Genomic DNA, 17595 nt, shown 5'->3' with positions numbered 1-17595 from the left:
AAAAAACACTATCAAAAAGGGTGAAAATCAATTACTACATTTACAGTATAAAAATATATAAAATTATATAAAAATGGAATCTTAGCAGCAAATACTGTTTTCACAGCTTCCTAAATTTAAATGTAACAGATAATTTGCATGTTAGTTATAACAGTCTTGCAATTTTTGTCCTAATGTAATAGTTTTACCAGTTACCAGTTCATTACCAACGTTAATATGCTGCAGATGAATGTGCCTTAGCTTTATTAAGTGGTATTAATTTGATTCTTTCAACCTGTATAAAATGTTATATAGATGATCTTACATTGACAGTTTAAAAAAGCTGGCACAATCCATTAGAAGCTCAATGTCTTTATAATCACTAACATTTTAAACACAATAACTGAAGAAAATTAATAATGGATAAACTACCAAGGGAAAAAATCCATTTTGAAAACACTGAAATCAGTGTGTAAATGAATGTAAGTCCATAACATCTGGGCTTTTGTTTAATTAAATTAAATATGTGTAGCATTATAAATAAATCATTTTCACCAAGAGAGTCTAAAGTTGAATTTAGTTCTTAAAATATGTATTTTAAAAAAATCCACATGCTTTAATTTCATACTGAACAATTTACGCAGTAACACACATAAAAAAAAGCATTTTGTCTTCTTTCTTATTGGTTAATATGTGTTTTATAAGATTATACGATTCTATTGTTGTCCTTTTCCCTGACAGCAGATTTAACCTTCACAAAGTGAAAAGGACTGACATCAAATTAGAATGTAATACTGAAGCAAAAAACATAAATAGAATTTTTCACTCAGTTATATATTTTACCTTACAATGACCTAATTACATTGGAAATTATATATCTAGCCGATAGAGTGCTTCTGCCACCTAGTGTCTACCAATTACATTTGCTGTATTATAATTTAGAAACAGTTCACAAACATATACTGAAATGTATTCAACAGAATCTAAATATTTGTTTTTGCTATACATTATTCACCAAGACATTACTAATAGATACATTTTGTTTAGCAAATTATTAACCTATTAAGACATACCAAGATGAAAAAAGCATTTACAAAAACAAAACAAAAAAAAACAACAACATAAATTACATGTCATATACATTAAATATATTTTATACAGCAGCTTATTAACAAATTATAATAAATTAGGGCATAGTTTTATTTTTTTGTATTTAAAATATCATTCCCAAATAATATCAATATCAATATCATCACCAAATAACCTCTGTAAAAACAAATAATGTAACTATTGAGAACAAGGTCTCACACTTACAATTTATTAAACCATAAGGGGAGGTATGAGCACTGTAATAGCCCCCCCCCTCCATTAAAACAAATGGCCAGTGAGGAAGGTGAAGGTAATCGCTTTTTATCTGATCACTTTTTATCTGTGATCACCTGTATCAGAAGGACAAGTGACACCTCATTTGAATAAAAAAAAGCTTAGCTCATTTTAGTTGAGGGGGGTCACATGACCCTCTAGACAAATGAGATCTGGTCTTTAATGTTTAACAGAGACTTCCTGCCACTTTTATGTGATCATATATAACAAAAGAGAATAATCTTTTTCTAAAGATCGGTTGCTTGTCCTATTTGATGTGTGAGTTGTGCTGGAGGACGCCCCCTTCAGCACCTTAAGCATTAAGGAAGAACTTTTACTTTATAGTATGTTATATCATCAAACACTATGTAATAATGTTGAACATTTTGCCAGCAACCAGTACCTTATCTTTTATGACCTAGGTAATGAGCATGTGGGGGATAGGACACAGAAACATCCACCATATGAAGCAAATATAGTGGATAATGTGTTTAACAGTGTGTCTGATGCTAAATGTGTCCTTATACACTCAGTTGAAATTCATTGCTATGCAATGTGCATCCAAGTAGTTAAAGTTACTGAAAACCAGAATTTTATATATGTAAGCCATATAAAACAAAGAAGATGCTCTATAATCTGTTTTTGTCACACACATTTGAACCCTTTTCTGTCAAATACATTTAAATATGCAAAATAATTTTTTCTTCATTTTTAATGTTTTAATGCATTTTCAATAAAAAATCTTTAAATTCCAATGTTCTTCACATAGAAAAAAATGTTCTTTGTACATACAATTTTCTATCTGTGCGTGAATTTTGACGCAAAAAAAATCACAGACAGCTCATTGAAGGCTTAGTACATGAAACCCTTTATGTGGCCGAGTTAGTGTGTGTTATTATCAAAGAAAGGCTGGCCAATCATAAGTCTATAGAAAACTAGTACGCTAGTGACAGTGGGCGTCACCACAGTACTTGTAAGAGGCGTCTAGGAAATATATATATATATATATATACATATACTAGAAAATATGATTAATAAAACAATATGCTAATATATCTAAATATACAATAGAATATCAATAAACCAGGGTATAAGGGTATGCAGACTAATAGTCCAATGGATGATGTACAATGATGTAACAGTCCTGTTAATGCAGTTCCAGATGGTATCAAATGATGTGCATCCAAAGCAGCAGGCAGCTCCTCCAGGGTGTCGTGCCACGACACAGGTCAAGAGAATCTAAGAAAATCAAAATAGAGGGCTCCACATAGTGCAGATCATAAACAACTTCAAAACAAAAGCGAGAAGAGCTGAAGAATCCTACTCACAAGATGTAAAGCACTGATGTGCAATACCTGCAGTCCGGAACCACCCGTCGTCCGGTAGACCAATTGATGATGTCACAAAAGGGGATCCTCGTCTCACCAGGGAGAGTCCAGAGATACCACAGGGAGGAACCTGTACAGAAGTGGTCAGCCCAGCAGGTCCAGAGACCCTCCACTTGGAAGGGTAAAGAGTCTAAAGCTCCAATTGATGGAAAAAGTTTCAGGATCAATAAGTTTCAGGATCAAATAAATGATAAGTCGGCAGTAGATGGAGAGTTAAAAGGACTTAAAAAATGTATTATGAAGATAAAAACAACAGCAACGAGTTTCTCAGTGTAACACACTGTTTCATCAGGCTATACAAAACAAACTCTCAGCTGCCATATTAAAAACCATAAAGAACCAATCAGAATTCAGAAAAGTTGCACACCCCTAGAGGAACATACCAAAATACATATGGTGGGGGTGAAGGGTTAACAAAAATAAATGAATAATATGTTAATACAAAACATTAATATATAAACAATTAATAAGCACTGATCGAGTGTAATTTATATAAAGGATAAAAGTGATCAGACAACAGTCAAGTGCCATAAGAACAGATGATTGATCTTAAACAGATCATTTTAACAAAGGGGATAAGAAAACACTAAAAACAATCACAATATTGTGTGCGATAGAGCATAGTTGCTATGACAACGGGGATGTGGGGATCTGAGTTGACATGGAGTGATGTTAGTATTTAAAGTGATGTCCTTTATATAAATTACACTCGGCGTGACTGACCACGCCCCCCCCCATCTTACATCACATTAGGATATTTCTGCATTAAATATTTATGAGTTTAAACAACAGTTCAAATAACTCTTTAAACCTAATCGTTTTTATTTTTTTCCCTTAACCTGGTGCCAAAATGCCAATAGCCTAATAGTTACAATTAAATATATTTTAATGTAGTATGATTGATATGTTTTTAATATAAACGTTTTTTATATTTTCACTGAGTAATGGAATATACCATTACAAGTGAGTCACAAGTTTATTCAATCTGTTCTCCGATATTTAATTATATTTTTATATCTCATATTTTTACACACAAAATTAGTGATCTGTTGTCCTTGAAAAAAGATCAGTGCTTATTAATTGTTTATATATTAATGTTTTGTATTAACATATTATTCATTTATTTTTGTTAACCCTTCACCCCCGCCATATGTATCTTGCTATGTTCCGCTAGGGGTGTTCAACTTTTCTAAATTCTGATTGGTTCTTTATGGTTTTAAATATGGCAGCTGAGAGTTTGTTTTGTATAGCCTGATGAAACAGTGTGTTACACTGAGAAACGCGTTGCTGTTGTTTTTATCTTCATAATACATTTTTTAAGTCCTTTTAACTCTCCATCTGCTGCCGACTTATCATTTATTTGATCCTGAAACTTATTGATCCTGAAACTTTTTCCATCAATTGGAGCTTTAGACTCTTTACCCTTCCAAGTGGAGGGTCTCTGGACCTGTTGGGCCGACCACTGCTGTACAGGCTCCTCCCTGTGGTATCTCTGGACTCTCCCTGGTGAGACGAGGATCCCCTTTTGTGACATCATCAATTGGTCTACCGGACGACGGGTGGTTCCGGACTGCTGGTATTGCACATCAGTGCTTTACATCTTGTGAGTAGGATTCTTCAGCTCTTCTTGCTTTTGTTTTGAAGTTGTTTATGATCTGCACTATGTGGCGCTCTCTATTTTGATTTTATTAGATTCTCTTGACCTGTGTCATGGCACGACAGCCTGGAGGAGCGGCCTGCTGCTTTGGATGAACATCATTTGATACCATCTGGAACTGCATTAACAGGACTGTTAAATCATCGTACATCATCCATTGGACTATTAGTCTGTATACCCTTATACCCTGGTTTATTGATATTCTATTGTATATTTAGATATATTAGCATATTGTTTTATTAATCATATTTTCTAGTATTTTTTATTCGCTCCTAGGTGCCTCTTACAAGTACCATGGTGATGCCCACTGTCACTAGCGTACTAGTTTTCTATAGATTACTAATTTTGCCTATTCCATAAGAGAGCAGCCAGGATGTTGTCTATTAATGAGTGCAATAACAAAAGATTACTTTTAGTGTCTAATAGAACCCCTTTAGTTGACAATGATTCTATAAATGAGCACTCTACTGAAGTACCCATTCAGACTATGTTTTTTTAAATTGGAGGAGCAGCTTAAATGAGTGTAGACACTGGTGGGATCTGGATACTTTAAAGAAATATCTGAATATGAAACAAATACCCAGAGGTCTGCCCGTGTTTAAGACTTGCTCCTTCAAAGATAACTCTTCATTATTATCTGAGTGGGAAACAGCACTCAATGAATGCTCCTTTAAATTTATCAATATTTTAATATCTCATAGAGAGAAGCTAGTTAATGAGGCAAGTAAGGAAATCGAATTAATACAAAAACAGTTGCAAACTGTACAAAATAATGAAAAATATGAAGGCCTTAACCAATTGGTACTAGATAGGATTGACAAATATGAACAAGATATTATCAATCTTAAAAATAAGAAACTAGCTAGGGATATTGAGGACTACACACAAGGTGTGGTATATACATACATGAAAAAAACATCACAAGGGAACAATGCGACTAACCAAAGAGAAGAGATTGTAACAGACCAAACACCTAGGATTGTTCCACCACAAAATACACAAGAATGGATACTAGTAGACAAACCCCGTAACAGACATAGAAATAATTACTCTCGTAATTATCATAACAACTATTCAAATCGCCATTACAAATCAAGAGAATATTTTCAAAGGGATAATATAAATCATACCCCTAGGAATTATTCTAATCATCAAACTAGAAATGATAATCACCATAATAGGAACTACTCTAATAATGAACCTTACAGAGGGTCAACACATCATGTAGGTTCCAATAGAAATAAGGAATTTACTAGATATGAATCTAACAATAGATTTGAAACTTTGAGAGATATTTCTCCCGTTAGACCCGACACTCATTACAACTCCAGATTTGAACATTACCATGGTCCTAGGCATTCTTATAATTCCACATATCGACCTAATTCTAATACCCACACTAATTGTAATCATAAACAGAATGGTCATTATCATAACAATGTACATGATTTTCAATCACATACGAATAGACGCCAGAATCAGAATCACAATTCCTCCAATCACAACTATTATTCTAACCCACCCATTCACAGTTCCTCTTCAGACACACGACCCAGACCTAGAGTATAATAGAGTATCTGATTATAGTAGCACAGACCATATGTTTTTTAGCAGCATATTTCTTTAAGGTCAGCACATAAAGCAGGTATGCAGATAAAGTGCAGGCAGTAAAAAGGTATAAAAGGCTATGCGTGTCCCATAGACCTTAGAACCTTAAACAGTTCTTATACACAGGAGTTAGTCGACCTGCTCCTGAATACAACACTTCAGTGTTAAAAACACAAACCAACGATCGTTTCACCCCCATATCCAGTGTGTTTCACAGGGGTTCATCAGGGCTTGAATGAATCCTTACCGGATTTCCTCTTAAGATAAAGCTCACCTGACATTCCTCAGGTGTGCTTCCCCCACCTGGGGTAATTAATTAAATAAAGGTGTGTTCACATAAGAAAACATATTCCAGTTTAGAGATGCATATAATCAAAATACAAAAACCTTATGTGTAAAGTTGTGAAGATTCTAGTTATACACTAAAATCTTAGGGAAAGTAAAAGCCTAATTCCTCAGCTTTCTAACACTTATTGCCACAACAAAAAATGATGACACCTTACGAATATAGCACATGTCTTGTCTGAAAAGGGGAGAGTCCACTGACTATAAAAAACTAGCATACTCCAATTTATCATTAAGTCCTACTGGGTATCTAGTATTAAGTTTATAGATCCATTTTGTTTCTTTCTGCAATAGAACTTTGTCATTATTGCCACCTCTACCATTAGTTATCCCTTTGTCTATGATAGTAAATTTCAAAGATTCTACACTTCCATTATGGAACATGCCAAAGTGTCTTGCCACATTTGTGTCATTTTCATGAAGGATATCGTCCCGATGTTCCTGTACCCGGTCCTTTACTAACCTTTTGGTTTTTCCAACGTAAAAGACCGGGCACGAGCAGCGAAGAAGATAGATTACCCCTTCAGATTTGCAGTTGAAGAAGAATTTAATATCAAAAACCTTACCACAAGAAGTGAAGAACTGTTTGGTGCTATCCATGTGGGCACAGTACACACAGTGCCCACATGGATAGCTACCTTTTATTCCCTTGTCCCTTCTTAGCCAGTCTGCATTAGAGGGGCCTCTCACAAATTGACTCTGAACTAAGTGATCTCTCAAACTTAGTGCTTTTCTAGCTGTTAGAAGTGGTTTTTCACCAATCGAATCTCTAACCTTGTCATCCAAAGTAAGTATATGCCAGTTATTAGCTAGTGCTGATCTAATATTGGACCATTGGTTATTAAACTTAGTGATAAATCTAATTTGCGTCTCTTTGGGCTTTGATTTATTGTTATACAGCAGGTGGTCTCTAGGAGTCTTTCGTGCCTTCCACAAAGCTTTTTTAAGACATTTATTGGAATACCCTCTTTTGAGAAACCTTTCTTTCATTAGGGCAGCATGTGTATCAAATTTTGTTAGTGATGAACAGTTTCTCCTAAGCCGGAGGAACTGTCCATACGGAATACCCTTAATCAGATGGACAGGATGACCACTATCAGCATGTAAGATGCTGTTAGTGGCATTCTTTTTCCTGAAATTTTCTGTCACGATCTTCAAGCCTTCCTTCTTGATAGTAATATCAAGAAAGTTTAGTTCGGTCTTGTTTGTCTCTGATGTGAGGATGATGTTCCTGTCATTATGGTTAAGTTCATGAACAAAATCATGAAATTCTTCTACACTCCCATCCCATAGGACAAGAACATCATCCACATATCTAACCCACATTAACACCTTATTGTTAAAGGTGTCACTGTGTCGTTCAAAAATATCAGACTCCCAAGCCCCCAAATGGAGGCAGGCGTAGGTGGGAGCACACACTGCCCCCATAGCTGTTCCCCGTATCTGTTTATAGATCTGTCCGTCAAACGTAAATACATTATTCTGGAGGACAAATCTAAGTAAAGAAATAACAAACTCAGAATGTTCTGAGAACAGGGGACCCTTTGTTTCCAAAAATTTCCTTATTGCCTGGAGTCCAATATCATGAGGAATAGAGGAGTATAGCCCCTCTACATCTAGAGAAGCTAGCAGTGTATTATCATTTACTACCACTCCATCAAGTTTCCTCAAAAGATCCGCTGTGTCCTTAACATATGATGTTAAAGATAAAAGGAATGGACGTAGATATTTATCTACATATTCCCCAGCTTTCTCAGTGACACTGCCAATCCCTGACACGATAGGCCTTCCTGGGGGACACTTCAAGTTCTTGTGTAATTTCGGGAGAATATAGAAAACAGGCATTACAGGGAAATCAGAGACCAAGAACTTAAACTCTTTCTGATCTATGGTTCCCCTACATCTTGCTTCATTTAGAAGTTTAAAGAGGGAATTCTGTATCTGTGCCAGGGGGTTGTGATCCAACCTTACATATTGGTTCTTGTCGTTCAATTGGCGTTTTGCTTCATTTACATAAAGCTGTTCATCCAGAAGGACTAAGTTTCCGCCCTTATCGGCCGGTTTGATCACCAACCCCCTGGCCACAGACAGTTCCCTCAAAGCTTTCCTCTCTCTGGGTTTCAAATTGTCATCTGTCTTAAAAGGAATCATCGTGTCAATTTCCTTTTCCATTTTCTTCACAAAGAGATTGACAGATGGCACTAAGGAAAGAGAGGGCATATATGAGGATTTGGACCTAAAAATGGGTTTTTGGTAAATAGCAGGATTGTCCTGGGATTCATTAGTAGGACTCTCCTGATCATTATCATCTAAGAGAGATTCCAAATCTCTCAAAGCTAACTGATCATTAGCATCCAAAGTATTAAAGTTTCTATTTTTCATTACCACAGATAAAACAATTTTCCTGGCAAATAGATGTAAATCTTTCAGTACCTCAAATTTATCAATATTAGCTGTAGGGCAGAAAGAGAGACCCTTTTTAAGGAGATCAACATGTGCCAGATTCAGAGGGAAGGATGAGAGATTAACAATTTGTAACTCATCCATAGGTGGGCTTTCTAGTAAGCCCTGCATGCTCCCCTCCCTCTGTATCTCCCTCTGTTCTGAACATAATGATCCCCTCTCCCCCTGGTTTGTCTGGTCTGATATCTCTTCTCCTTTGAGGGGTTCCCAAATGGATCTTTTCCTTTTGCCTCTTCTAGTCCTTCTCTTCCTTCTCTTGAAGTTATACCCGGGGAGTTTTTTGAGGGCCCTGTCTCAGAGTCAGACGCATCTGTCCCTGAGTCATAGGTCCCCTTTTGGGACTTATATACATAGACCCTTCCATTTTTATAGTCCTCCTGATCCCTTCTAAGTTTTCTACATTTCCTCATTTTAATGTCCGATTTTAGTTTAATAATATTAGTACTTGTCTCAGCATTAAGTTTCTCAAAATTGAGATCACTTTCAAAGGTGTTAACTTTCAAAAGAGCCTTTTCAGCCTCATTTTTGACTTTTTCAAGTCGTCTAATATTTCTTTGTATCATCATTTCCATCAAATCAAGGGAGGTCGAGGATAATTTATCGTTCCAATCCTCTACAATCCTCCTAGCTTCTGAGAGAGACTTTTCTCAGCGGTTTATTTTATTTGTTCCATTATGTTATGTTTTGACACACTGCTTTAGACATGTTATAACTACTATTAGGATATGTGCATAATTGCTATATTTTAGGTCTATATACCAGAAGGACTAAGTTTCCGCCCTTATCGGCCGGTTTGATCACCAACCCCCTGGCCACAGACAGTTCCCTCAAAGCTTTCCTCTCTCTGGGTTTCAAATTGTCATCTGTCTTAAAAGGAATCATCGTGTCAATTTCCTTTTCCATTTTCTTCACAAAGAGATTGACAGATGGCACTAAGGAAAGAGAGGGCATATATGAGGATTTGGACCTAAAAATGGGTTTTTGGTAAATAGCAGGATTGTCCTGGGATTCATTAGTAGGACTCTCCTGATCATTATCATCTAAGAGAGATTCCAAATCTCTCAAAGCTAACTGATCATTAGCATCCAAAGTATTAAAGTTTCTATTTTTCATTACCACAGATAAAACAATTTTCCTGGCAAATAGATGTAAATCTTTCAGTACCTCAAATTTATCAATATTAGCTGTAGGGCAGAAAGAGAGACCCTTTTTAAGGAGATCAACATGTGCCAGATTCAGAGGGAAGGATGAGAGATTAACAATTTGTAACTCATCCATAGGTGGGCTTTCTAGTAACCCCTGCATGCTCCCCTCCCTCTGTATCTCCCTCTGTTCTGAACATAATGATCCCCTCTCCCCCTGGTTTGTCTGGTCTGATATCTCTTCTCCTTTGAGGGGTTCCCAAATGGATCTTTTCCTTTTGCCTCTTCTAGTCCTTCTCTTCCTTCTCTTGAAGTTATACCCGGGGAGTTTTTTGAGGGCCCTGTCTCAGAGTCAGACGCATCTGTCCCTGAGTCATAGGTCCCCTTTTGGGACTTATATACATAGACCCTTCCATTTTTATAGTCCTCCTGATCCCTTCTAAGTTTTCTACATTTCCTCATTTTAATGTCCGATTTTAGTTTAATAATATTAGTACTTGTCTCAGCATTAAGTTTCTCAAAATTGAGATCACTTTCAAAGGTGTTAACTTTCAAAAGAGCCTTTTCAGCCTCATTTTTGACTTTTTCAAGTCGTCTAATATTTCTTTGTATCATCATTTCCATCAAATCAAGGGAGGTCGAGGATAATTTATCGTTCCAATCCTCTACAATCCTCCTAGCTTCTGAGAGAGACTTTTCTCAGCGGTTTATTTTATTTGTTCCATTATGTTATGTTTTGACACACTGCTTTAGACATGTTATAACTACTATTAGGATATGTGCATAATTGCTATATTTTAGGTCTATATACAATCTAGAAACCTGATTAATGTGTGTCTTAGACATTATTAGACTTAGCAGCATACGTATGCTTTATAGATATCCTGCAGGCATTGTTACCTTAGATGTAAGGTGTTGTATATATATGGTGTTTACCTTATTTTTGTGTTGGTTTGAGTCAAATGCAGAGTTTTTCACGGAATGTGACAAGGGATTATAATTAATAAAAATTTTTTGGTATGAAATAAATTCTCTGTGTGCCTTTATTTCCCTTACTTTATCAGACCATTAATATATGGTCTGATACTATATCTCCCTGTATAAATTTAATTTCATATATATATATATATATATATATATATATATATATATATACTGTATATATTAAAATAAAAACTACATTTTCTTCTATATGAAGAACATTGAAATGTAAAGTATTCCTAATTCACTTTGGGTTTAGCACAGTTGGTCTAACGCGGTGTCAGTTTGGTGCAATGTTATTTTCTTTAACTGTACTCCCCATAGAATTTTGTGAGGTAACAAGCATGCTTTCTACGTTATTTTAAATTGAGTTTTGTGTGTGTTTACACCATTCACAAAATAATATTTTTTTCTACTTTAAATATAGCTTTCCTATTTCTTAAACCTTTACTGTGCCTATTTTAAAACAAGACGGCTAGATTTAGAGTTTTGTCTGTAACGACCCGCGTAGCTAACGCTGGCTTTTTTCTGGCCGCACCTTTTAAATAACTCTGGTATTGAGAGTCCACAGAATGGCTGCGTTAGGCTCCAAAAAAGGAGCGTAGAGCATTTTTAACGCAACTTCAACTCTCGATACCAGAGTTGCTTACGGAAGCGGCCAGCCTCAAAAACGTGCTCGTGCATGATTCCCCCATAGAAAACAATGGGGCTGTTTGAGCTGAAAAAAAACCTAACTCCTGAAAAAAAGCCGCGTTCAGCTCCTAACGCAGCCCCATGGTTTCCTATGGGGAAACACTTCCTACGTCTGCACCTAACACTCTAACATGTACCCCGAGTCTAAACACCCCCAACCTTACACTTATTAACCCCTATTCTGCCGCCCCCGCTATCGCTGACCCCTGCATATTATTATTAACCCCTAATCTGCCGCTCCGTAAACCGCAGCTACTTACATTATCCCTATGTACCCCTAATCTGCTGTCCCTAACACCGCCAACCCCTATATTATATTTATTAACCCCTAATCTGCCGCCCACAACGTCGCCTCCACCTGCCTACACTTATTAACCCCTAATCTGCCGAGCGGACCGCACCGCTATTATAATAAAGTTATTAACCCCTAATCCGCCTCACTAACCCTATAATAAATAGTATTAACCCCTAATCTGCCCTCCCTAACATCGCCGACACCTAACTTCAAACATTAACCCCTAATCTGCCGACTGGAGCTCACCGCTATTCTAATAAATGTATTAACCCCTAAAGCTAAGTCTAACCCTAACACTAACACCCCCTAACTTAAATATAATTTAAATCTAACAAAATTAATTAACTCGTATTAAATAAATTATTCCTATTTAACCCCTTAATGACCGGACCATTTTTCAATTTTCTTACCCTTAATGACAATGGCTATTTTTACATTTCTGCAGTGTTTGCGTTTAGCTGTAATTTTCCTCTTACTCGTTTACTGTACCCACACATATTATATACCGTTTTTCTCGCAATTAAATGGACTTTCTAAATATACCATTATTTTCATCATATCTTATAATTTACTAAAAAAAAATGATAAAATATGAGGAAAAAATGGAAAAAAACACACTTTTTCTAACTTTGACCCCCAAAATCTGTTACACATCTACAATCACCAAAAAACACTGATGCTAAATAGTTTATAAATTTTGTCCTGAGTTTAGAAATACCCAATGTTTGCACGTTCTTTGCTTTTTTTGCAATTTATGGGGCAATAAATACAAGTAGCACTTTACTATTTCCAAACCACTTTTTTTCAAAATTAGCGCTAGTTACTTTGGAACCCTGATATCTGTCAGGAATACCTGAATATCCCTTGACATGTATATATTTTGTTTTAGAAGACATCCCAAAGTATTGATCTAGGCCCATTTTGGTATATTTCATGCCACCATTTCACCGCCAAATGCGATAAAAAAAAAAAAAAAGTTCACTTTTTCACAAATTTTGTCACAAACTTTAGGTTTCCCACTGAAATTATTTATAAACAGCTTCTGCAATTATGGCACAAATGGTTGTAAATTCTTCTATGGGATCCCCTTTTTCAGAAATAACAGAATTATATGGCTTTGTGGTTGCGTTTTGGTAATTAGAAGGCCGCTAAATGCCGCTGCGCACCACACGTGTTTTATGTCCAGGAGTGAAGGGGTTAATTAGGGAGCTTGTAGGGAGCTTGTAGTGTTAATTTTAGCTTTAGTGTAGTGTAGTAGACAACCCCAAGTATTGATCTAGGCCCATTTTGGTATATTTTATGCCACCATTTCACCGCCAAATGCGAGCAAATAAAAAAAAAACTTTACATTTTTCACAATTTTAGGTTTCTCACTGAAATTATTTACAAACAGCTTGTGTTATTATGGCAGAAATTGTTGTAAAAGCTTCTCAGGGATCCCCTTTGTTCAGAAATAGCAGACTTATATGGCTTTGGCGTTGCTTTTTGGTAATTAGAAGGCCGCTAAATGCTGCTGCGCACCACACGTGAATTATGCCCAGCAGTGAAGGGGTTAAATTAGGTAGCTTGTAAGGAGCTTGCAGGGTTAATTTTAGAGATCAGCCTCCCACCTGACACATCCCACCCCCTGATCCCTCCCAAACAGCTCTCTTCCCTCCCCCACCCCACAATTGTTCCCGCCATCTTAAGTACTGGCAGAAAGTCTGCCAGTACTAAATAAAAGAGGTTTTTTTTTTTTTAAATAAAAATAATAAAATATTTTAGTTGTGATGAACCCCTTCCTTAGCACCAACCTCCCTGATCCCCCCTCCAGCTCTTTAACCCTCTCCCCTACCTAATTACCGCCATCTTGGGTACTGGCAGCTGTCTGCCAGTACCCAGTTTGGCCCCACAAACCAAAGTATTTTAATTTTATTTTTAACTTTTATTTTTATTTTTAATTATTTCTGTAGTGTAGCAGCCCCCCCACAATACCCCCACCCCCTCCCCCTCCCAGATCCTTTTATATGGAAAAAAAAAAATGTAACTTTTTTTCCCCCTTCCTAACTTCATTGGTGTCAGTGTGGCTAATGTGTGCACGTGCACGTGCGTCCACGTGCACACGCATCCACGTGCACGCATCGTGCACGCGCGCACACGCTCCCTCCTCCCACCCGGTCAAACGGCACCATCGGCACCATCGCTACCAGTGCAGAGAGGGCCGCAGAGTGGCTCTCTCTGCATCGGAAGCTTGTAAAGGGGTATTGCAGGATGCCTCCATATCGAGGCATCACTGCAATACCCTCAGAGCTGCTGGAAGTGGTTGTGATCACTTCCAGCACTCTGTTAGACAACTGACGTACCAGGTACGTCTATTGTCATTAACTGCTTGTTAATTCATGACGTACCTGGTACGTCAGTTGTCATTAAGGGGTTAAAGCTAAATACTTACCTGTAAAATAAATCCTAATATAGCTACAATATAAATTAGGGTGAAATGCACATTGGAGTAAGAGTGTATATTGACTTTACCTGTGTTGGTTGCTTTTATGCAGCTTGTATGCCACAAACCTTGTGAGGTTGTTTTACAGCTAATGCAACTTGAACCCAAACCCGATTTCACTACCAGCTCTAATTGTTTTGACTAGTAACACCACTGTCATCTAGAATTGGATACTACTAGAGAAATGCAGCCCTTGTAATATCAGAACACCAATGTAAGCAGTGCGGGTATACATCTGCGGTGTATATTGTAAAACTGTTTTAATAGACATAACTAAACATATTTTTAAAATCAAAAGATGTGATTGATAGCGCTGGATTTGGTTTACTATGGAAGGTAACAAACTTCTTTATTGGAACATCAGGATCCAAATCATCACAAACAGCATTTATTCAGGTCTATTCACCCTTAATCATGATTAAGGGTGAATAGACCCACAATGTTACTGTATGTGATGATTTGGATCCTGATGTTCAAATAAAGAAAAAGTTTGTTACCTTCCATAGTGCTGTGGGATCATTTGGACTTGTGCTTACTGTGTCAGGGTGAATGCAGCAAACCTATCCCCATCATGCACATGTGAGGAAGAGTTGGTAAGGAGCTGTATATACCTATTGTGGATGTATATGTGATGTCCTAAACAGCTAAATGGATCTTTATGAAAAGGTACTTCAGGACATCTACAAATGATGTGTGGTTTTATTTTTTTCATTTCTTATATTTGATTGTAAGTCACATGCTTAATGTCATGATTATCACTAACACTACTGGTGTTATTAATATTGTGTTTTTTCTAAGCCGTTTTCAACTGAAAAACATTCTTGGCTTTAGAGCAATGTGCAGGTTGCAGGAATGTCCTTTATTCTTTTTGCCTCTCCATAGTCCCCTATTAGGTAGCCACTGTATCCTTACTCACAGTGTACACTTTATACTCCTGTCACTTATATTTACCCATACATTTTATAATGTAGTATATAGACAGCCCTTCCTAACTTAATAACTCAGTCAACCCTGGTTTATCTGTCTCTTTTTGCCTCTTACCCTACTCTTTAATTGCTATAAATTCTCTATTCTACTGCCCCCTATTTATTGCCATTGAATAAATCCAGTATAATACTTATATTTACAAACCTGTGCCTCCACCAATTTCCTGTTCATTGTATTACAATTTAACCACCATGTATCGCCAGTCTAATCATCACATCCCAAAATCAGTGTAACTGGAATTCACCCAAATTACACTATATTTACCAAAAATAAAATGTGTATGACGAGCACTGAAGTGACAGTAAGAGGAGATAATATTGTTGTATAATCCTATTATCAAACCCATGTTAATCAAGCATTGGGAGAGATGGTGCTGTTATAATTTTGAATTGCACAAGAGATAGAGTGTTAACCGGTTAATCCAACCTGAGAGTCAGATGCCAAAATGCAATTCCAATAGAAAATAAAAAGTAACAAAATTAGTTATTTTAATGTTTAAAACTGATTTTCAAATGCTTATAACATTTGAATAGACGTAGGAGTGTAGATAAAGTCTGGCATTCCTTTGTCCTCTAGTATAATAAAAAATCTAAAAACCTGTAATGGATTTGTTCTGTATTTTAAACTTTAATCATTTTTATGAATAGTCAGAGAGAGAAGATTTGTTAAAAGGAAATAGTACATAAAAAATGCTGCACAAATGCAAACTGGAATTTAAATTAGGTGCTATGGGAGAGAATTTTTTTAACTTGCTTAATAATGACATTGATATATTGCTTTAAATTTGCTTTATTGTGATGTTTTATTTTAAATAGTTTTTTATTGAAGGTTTTGCATAATACAAACAGATTGAAAGATATGGCATATATATATATATATATATATATTACATTATATATCAATGATTGTCCAAACAACAACATCACAAGAAACATGTAATAAAACAATTGCCAAGTTATAAATGAAAACCTCCTTTTATGTCATTTATCTATCATAATGAAAGATGTGATGAGAGCAGGATGTGATGTCACTAGTATGTGGGCGGGGCTTAGGTCCGGTGTCTGTGTCGCAGTTAGTTTAGTACAATCAACCTGACTAGATGTGTATTGTTATGCTCTGTAATAAAATAGAGTTGTACCATCATTGCTGTGTCCTGCATATGTCCTGCATCTCATAACATGGTGTCAGAAGTTCTGGACTGCGCTTCTGTTCCTGATCGATTGCAATGTCCAAGTTTACCCCACCTGAGCCTTTTGACTTTTCTCAGCCTGCAGCTTGGCCCACATGGCGTCAGCGGTTTCAGCGCTTCAGGATTGCATCCAAACTGAACAAGGAGAGTGGTGAAGTACAAGTTAATTCTCTTTTATACTCCATGGGGAAAGATATAGAGCCAGTGTTCAATGCTTTTACTTTCCAAGAAGGGGAAGAAGTTAACTTTGATATAGTTATGGATAAACTCAGTGCCCACTTTGTGCCCAAAAGAAATGTGATTCATGAGAGAGCTTGTTTTCACAAACATAATCAGCGTGTGGGAGAATCTGTGGAGTCATTTGTGCGCAGCCTGTATGAATTAGCTGAATTCTGTGAGTTTGGTGTTGCTAAAGAAGAGCAAATCAGAGACAGAATAGTTATTGGAATTGCAGATGCTGAAGTCTCCCTGAAGCTGCAGTTAGAGCCTGATTTCACGTTAGACGGGGCTATTAGGATGGCCCGCCAGAGTGAACTGGTGAAAAAGCAAAGTGCTGATCTGAGGTCTGAGAGTATTGTGGATGAAGTGCAACAGTCTAGGAAAATTACTAGTGAAAGGCACAGTGTGAGTGGTAGATCTAAAGTACTGGAAAGGCCTAGAAGTGGATGGGCACAACATGGCCGATGCACACGGTGCTACCGGGCTCATGATCAGAGTGCTATATGCCCGGTCAGAGATAAAAGATGCAGAAAATGTAACAGAATAGGCCATTTTGAAGTGGTGTGTAAAACTAAATACATTAAGGAGATGCAGGTGGACAGTGACCAGGAGGGTCAGGAAGTGTCTTTTGTGGGGTCTGTTGTGGAACGGACAAGCAGAGGAAGATTGGAAAGTTAATTTTACTGTAATGGGAGCCAAAGTTGATTTTAAGATTGACACAGGAGCAGATATCACTGTAATGTCTTTTTCTGAATTTATGAAACTGCTTCGACAGCCCCAGCTGGCGAAGGTTACTACAAATGTC

Source organism: Bombina bombina, chromosome 4 (genome assembly GCF_027579735.1).
Source record: "Bombina bombina isolate aBomBom1 chromosome 4, aBomBom1.pri, whole genome shotgun sequence".
NCBI lineage: Eukaryota > Metazoa > Chordata > Amphibia > Anura > Bombinatoridae > Bombina > Bombina bombina.
Note: the sequence above shows the minus strand (reverse complement) of the source record.